The sequence below is a fragment of the Neofelis nebulosa genome, chromosome X (assembly GCF_028018385.1).
Source record: "Neofelis nebulosa isolate mNeoNeb1 chromosome X, mNeoNeb1.pri, whole genome shotgun sequence".
Taxonomy (NCBI): Eukaryota; Metazoa; Chordata; class Mammalia; order Carnivora; family Felidae; genus Neofelis; species Neofelis nebulosa.
In genome coordinates this window covers 97760165-97767170 of record NC_080800.1, presented here as the reverse complement: position 1 = coordinate 97767170, position 7006 = coordinate 97760165, and positions in this window count along the sequence as shown.

Here is a 7006-nt window from a genome sequence, read left to right as displayed (position 1 = left end):
TTGGGGGTAAATGCCCAGTAGTGCGATTAATGGATTGTAGGGTAGTTCTGTTTCTAACTTTTTAATTTAATTTTATTTTGTTTTTTAATTTTTTTTTTAATGTTTACTTTCTTGAGAGAGAGAGACTGAGCATGAGCAGAAGAAGGGCAGAGAGAGAGGGAGACAGCGAATCTGAAGCAGGCTCCAGGCTCTGAACAGAGCCCGATGCGGGGCTCGAACCCACAGACTGAGAAATCATGACCTGAGCTGAAGTCGGACGCTTAACCGACTGGGCCACCCAGGTGCCCCTTTATTTTTTTTATTTTATCTAAAGTTTATTTACTTTGAGAGAGAGTGCGTGTTTGCACGCGCACATGGGGGACGGGCAGAGAGACAGAGGGAGAGAGAGAACCCCAGGAAGGTTCCGCACTGTCAGCACAGAGCCCGATGCGGGGCTCGAATTTATGAACTGTGAGCCAAAATCAAGAGGAACTTTTTGAGGAACTTCCATACTGCTTTCCACCGTGGCTGCACCAGTTTGCATTCCCATGAGGTACTCAGATTAAAAATTATTCCTGCGTGTGTCATGTGGGCGGGCGTCATCCAGTCCATTCAGGACGTGAATAGAACAAAAAGCAGAGGAAGGGAGGCTTCGCCACCTTCCTGCTTGCTTGCTTGAGCTGGGACATTGGTCTCTTCCTGCCCTCGCACTGGGATTTACACCATCGGTTCTCTGGGTTCTCGGGCCTTCGGGCTCAGCCTGGAGTTACACTTGTGGCTGTCCTGGGTTTCCAGCTTGCAGACGGCAGACTGTGGGACTTCAGCCTCCATAATTGTGTGAGCCGATTCCTATAATGGATCGCCTTTTATGTATTTCTCCTACTGGTTCTGTGTCCCTGGAGACTCCTGACTAATACACTTATACTAATAAACCCAGCAATGTATGAGACTACTCGTCTCCCTGTGCCCTCCTCACCTAAACTAGGTATGATTGTCCAAGTTTTTGCTTTAAGTATGTTCCATGCAATATTTGCATACATGTAGTAAAAAACCATCCAGGGGCTCGTGGCTGGCTCAGTCGGTAGAGCGTGCGACTCTTGATCTCGGGGTTGTGAGTTTGAGCCCCACGTTGGGTGTAGAGATTACTTAAAAATAAAATATTTAAAAATAAAAGCATTCATTTTTTTCCCCCTGAAATGAAATTCACATTCAGCTGGGCATCCTGTATCTTATATGGTAACTCTTCCTGCAGTGGGTATCCAAATCCTTTTTTTTTTTTCCAAGATTTCAAAAAAAACTTTTTTTTAAAAATTTTTTTTTAACGTTTATTTATTTTTGAGACAGAGAGAGAGACAGAGCATGAACGGGGGAGGGTCAGAGAGAGAGGGAGACACAGAATCTGAAACAGGCTCCAGGCTCTGAGCAGTCAGCACAGAGCCCGACGCGGGGCTCGAACTCACGGACCGCGAGATCGTGACCTGAGCCGAAGTCGGACGCTTAACCGACTGAGCCACCCAGGCGCCCCCCAAAAAACTTTTAAGTAATCTCTGCACCCGACATGGGGCTCAAACTTACAACCCTGAGCTCTACCAACTGAGCCAGCCGGGTGCCCCTAAACCTTCTTTCGTGAGGCAATCCTTCGCTGTGAATCTGGAAGGCTAGGTCTCACCTCCCGCCATGAAACCCAAGGGAAGCTCATTGCCTCTTCTCACGCCCCAGGCAGTTAGGGCACCACTAGGGGACCCAGGGTCTCGCCAAAGACTTTAAATCTTGCGAGATTCATGCAGAAAGTGGCGGTTTTTGGATTCATTCGTGGCACCTGCATCTAGCCGAGGCCCCAGCAGCCGATATCAGATCAGTGGGGTCCAGAGGCTGGAGTGATTTGTGATGGCAGTATCCAGCAGTAGTAGAAATCGCCTTTGCCAGTAGTGATACACCAACCAAGCCAGTCCTACGGCATGACCTTAACTCGGGCCTCCTTTTCTTCCCACCCATTTTCCCAGGCCGGCTCATCTGCCTCCCTGTTGATTCTGCGAAATTCTCAATAATCTGCCACGGTCAGTTTCTGTTGCTTGTAATCAAGAACATTGGCTGTTAGGAGTACAAGACCAGGTACACGAGAGAAGAAGGTGAAATCGTCCTCAGGTAGTTCCAAAACAATTTTTGTAGCCCTAAAAATGGTTCTTATTACTTTTGGCACGATATTCTCCCCGGCCGCCTGGCTGGTTCGGCCAGTAGAGCACGTGACTCTTGGTCTCCGGGGTCGTGAGTTTAAGCCCCACGGTGGCCACGGAGCTTACCTAAAAAACAAAATAAAGTGTTGTCGCAAATAAAATGTATGTATAGGAGGAAGCTAGTCTCCCAACCCAATGATGGTTGCGTGAAGGACAGACTTGGAATTTCCCAAAATAAGCCCTAGATGGTGCTATGAGGTAACATAGTCTTGGTTGTGGCACGTGACCGAATGACTAGGTTTAAGACTATCAGTAATATCACCACCAAGGGCGCCACTAGGAATAGCTAGTGGTTTTTTAAGAAACGTATTTTAAGTTTATTTATTTATTTTGAGAGAGAGAGAGAGAGAGGCAAGGAGGGGCAGAGAGAGAGGGAGAGAGAATCCCAGGCAGGCTCCACACCATCAGCGCAGAGCCCGATGCGGGGCTCGAACTCCTGAACCCGCGAGGTCACGACCGGAGCCGAAATCAAGAGTCGGACGCTCAGCTAATGTTAATCGAGTGCCTAATATGTTCCAGAAACTCTTCTGGTTTGCAGCACGAACTCATTCCTGACAACCACTAAGGCAGGTACTTTCATGACCCAGATTTTGGAGAAGAGGAAACTAAAGCATGTTCAGTTTCGATAACTTGTCTACAATCCGGAAATTAGCGATGAAAATCAGATTTGAACTCCAGAAGTCTGGCCCCAGAGCCTGTAGTCTTCTATGCTCCTCTACCTCTCATAATCATGCAATTTACCGATCGCCTGCTCCGAGTCAGATTCTGAGCCATTCTGCATCATGAGATTATTACCGCCACTTCACAGATGAGGGGACTGAGGCTCAGAGAGGCGAAGTAACTGGTTCATGTTCCACAGACAGAGGCAAATGCCAGAGCATTTGTGAACGCACTTCCCTCACGTTAACGATAGAAGTAAGTTAAACAGAAAGAATATTTGTCGCCCGAGGGAGTCATTCCACTTTGGAGAGAGGGAAAAATAAGCTTTAAAAGGGGTCGGCGTGGCAAACGATTCCTTTGCATTTCAGCTTTTAGAGGAGTGTGGCCAAAATATTCTCCCTCTTAGTTAGCCCTCCCTCTACGGGCTAAAGACAGCATGAAAGCTAATGGCTCAGTTGGAACCTGGTTCGTGTGGGCTCTCGCGTTGTTTATTCTAAGGATGCTGTCTGATGATCCAAGCAGGTGAGTTGGGCAGCCCCCAGATGGTGTAACTTAGGTGACCTCTGGGGAGGAGCCAACCCTCCTGACAAAACCGTTGCCTTATTTACCTAGAAGAGTAACCAATATAAATAGGTAAGAAACCTCGAGTCAGAAGAGTAATGCTATCAAACTATATTACAAAACCGCAGCATTTATTTATTTATTTTTTTACCATTTATTCATTTTTGAGAGACCGAGAGAGACAGAGTGAGAGTGGGGGAGGGGCAGAGAGGAGACACAGAATCCGAAGCAGGCTCCAGGCTCTGAGCCGACAGCACAGAACCCGACTGGGGGCTCGAACTCACAAACCGTGAGATCATGACCTGAGCGAAAGTCAGACGCTTAACCGACTGAGCCACCCAGGCGCCCTCCAAAACCACGGCGTTTAAAACAGTGTGATAGTTCCAGCAACAAGATAAAACCTAGAGAAATGGGCTTTTTGGACTGAGATTCTCAGAAATACCCATGCTGCCTCTTGGCCCCTCTTGGCATCGGTAGGGTCAGTCCTACCCGGGGAGCTGGACCCTGGGTGTTTGGGGACAACTTGCTCAGCCATAGGGCTCTTACCCATGGGCTTGATTTTGCCCTGGGTAGTTGGGCAAAACTCCGTGCTGAGTTGTTTTCTTTTTGTGAATCGTTGAACCTTATTTAATACTGACTTTTTCTATGACAGAGGATCAGAACAGCACAGAACCTACAATAGCTGAAGGATAGATATCGAGAAACAGGAAAGCTAGAAAGTGGAGTGAAACTGGTCACCACCGAGGCACGGAGCTCTGTGCATGGAGCTGTCTGCATCCGCGCAGCTGGGCCTGGCCTGTACCCCTCGGGGCCTGAAGCTTTCCGGGGCTCCCAGGAGGCGGCATGGGAGAAAGATGTCCTGAGTTTAAGTGGCCTGATATCCTTGTCCAGGGAAGCCCTGTGACCTGGAAGCCAAAGGGCTGGCGTGCCCTTGTTTGCCGTGTAAGCAAGAGTAGAAGAACGTCTTGTGTATGGCAGAACCTTGTACAGGACAAATCCTGGTCTCGAGAAACAGTGGCTCAAGATGAGACAAGTCAGTGGGATGGAATAGACAGCCCAGAAAATAAACAAAATGAAAACGTGTGGATGCACAGATGTATACACACATATACAGGAATTTATAAGGTAAAGGAAAGGTCACAAATCAATGGGAAAGGGAAGGATTATTGAATAAACGTGGTAGAACTATTGGCAATTTGGGAAAAATAACCACATCATACACTGAGCTAAATTCTGCGTGTGTAAAAGATAAATGTTTAATTTTTTTAACGTTTTTATTTATTTTTGAGACAGGACACAGAGCACCAGCAGGGGAGGGGCAGAAAGAGAGAGAGAGAGAGAGAGGGACACGCAGAATCCGAAGCAGGCTCCAAGCTGTCAGCACAGAGCCTGATGTGGGGCTCGAACTCACGAACTGTGAGATCGTGACCTGAGCTGAAGTCGGTCGCTCAACCGACTGAGCCACCCAGGCACCCCAGATAAATGTTTAATTTAAAAAAAATTTTTTTTTAAGTTTATTTATTTTTGGGACAGAGAGAGACAGAGCATGAATGGGGGAGGGTCAGAGAGAGAAGGAGACACAGAATCTGAAACAGGCTCCAGGCTCCGAGCTGTCAGCACAGAGCCTGACGCGGGGCTCGAACTCAAGGACCGAGAGATCATGACCTGAGCCGAAGTCGGCTGCTCAACCGACTGAGCCACCCAGGCGCCCCAATGTTTAATTTTTTTAATGGTTATTTATTTTTTGAGAGAAAGAGACACACACAGAGCACGAGCAGAGGAGGGGCAGAGAGAGGGAGAGAGAGAGAGAGAGGGAGGAAGGGAGACACAGAATCGGAAGCAGGCTCCAGGCTCCGAGCCGTCAGCACAGAGCCCCACGCGGGGCTTGAACTCATGAACAGAGAGATCATGACCTGAGCCGAAGTGGAACGCTGAACCAACTGAGCCACCCAGGTGCCCCTAAAAGATACATTTTTAAAAGGAGAAAATGAGATTATCCATCTGATTCCTGGATGGGGAAGTGAGTTCTGGGCAGACATGTGATAGAAGAGATCATAAAGGAAGAAAGTGGTGTGCTTACATAAAACAGAAGCCTTCTGGACATTAAGAAACAACATACACAAAATTAAGGGCAAAAAACTCCCCCCTGAAAATTCTTACAATAAATATTGAAAACAATTGATAAAGAGATGATGTACCTCAATAGGCAAGACACTGGGACCCCTGGCAGGCTCAGTCGGAAGAGCGTGCGACTCTCGATCTTGGGGTCATGAGTTCGAGCCCCATGTTGGGTGTAGGGATTACTTAAATAAATAAACTTTACAAAAATTTAAAACATAGGAAAAAACACTAAAAGAGCAAATGACAAATGGGCAAAGAACTGAACAGATGAATCGCATGCAAAGAAATATAAATGTGTAATGAGATATTAGCAAACTTTGACATCGCTTGAAATTTCAAAATGACAGCACGTTTCACCTACCCAGTCAGCAAAGATGTTTTAAGAATCATAAGCCCCGGGGCGCCTGGGTGGCGCAGTCGGTTAAGCGTCCGACTTCAGCCAGGTCACGATCTCGCGGTCCGTGAGTTCGAGCCCCGCGTCAGGCTCTGGGCTGACGGCTCGGAGCCTGGAGCCTGTTTCCGATTCTGTGTCTCCCTCTCTCTCTGCCCCTCCCCCATTCATGCTCTGTCTCTCTCTGTCCCAAAAATAAATAAAAAAACGTTAAAAAAAATTAAAAAAAAAAAAAAGAATCATAAGCCCCAACATTATAAAGCACTCTTAGGTACTGATGAGCAAAACGAATTGGTCTGGCTTTGTTGGATATTAATTTGGCCCAGATGCTTCAAGAGCCGTCTTTTGTCCCGGAAATTCCACGTCTAGGAATTATTTTAAGGAACGAGTAATACAGATAGGGATTTTTGTACAAACACATTCATTTCAGCCCTGTGATCAACCTGAGGAGAACCGTTAGGGGGATGGTTAAATAAACCATGGGACAGCCATACAATAGAATATTGTGTAGCTATCAAAAATAATGTTTATCAAGGACTTTTAATGATATAGGGAAATGTACAGTAACGAACCTGATAATCCAGATGAAATGGACAAATTCCCAGAAAGCACAAATTACCAAATTGACTCAAGAAGAAACCAGAAAAGTTGAGTAGGCCTATACTAAATAAAGAGGTTTGTGTTTTAAATGTTTATTTATTTATTTTGAGAGAGAGAGAGGGGAGAGAGAATCCCAAGCAAGCCTGACGTGGGGCTTGAACTCACGAACCGTGAGATCATGACCTGAGCCGAAACCAAGAGTCCGACGCTTAACTGACTGAGCCACCCAGCTCCCCCCTCGCAAATAAAGAGATTCAATCAATAATCAAAACCCTCCCCTTGTCACCCAGGCCACTCCCACTCCCGGTCTGTACCTTTCATGAAGAAAAGTCAATTTTTTTTTTTTTTTTTCAACGTTTTTAATTTATTTTTGGGACAGAGAGAGACAGAGCATGAACGGGGGAGGGGCAGAGAGAGAGGGAGACACAGAATCGGAAACAGGCTCCAGGCTCCGAGCCGT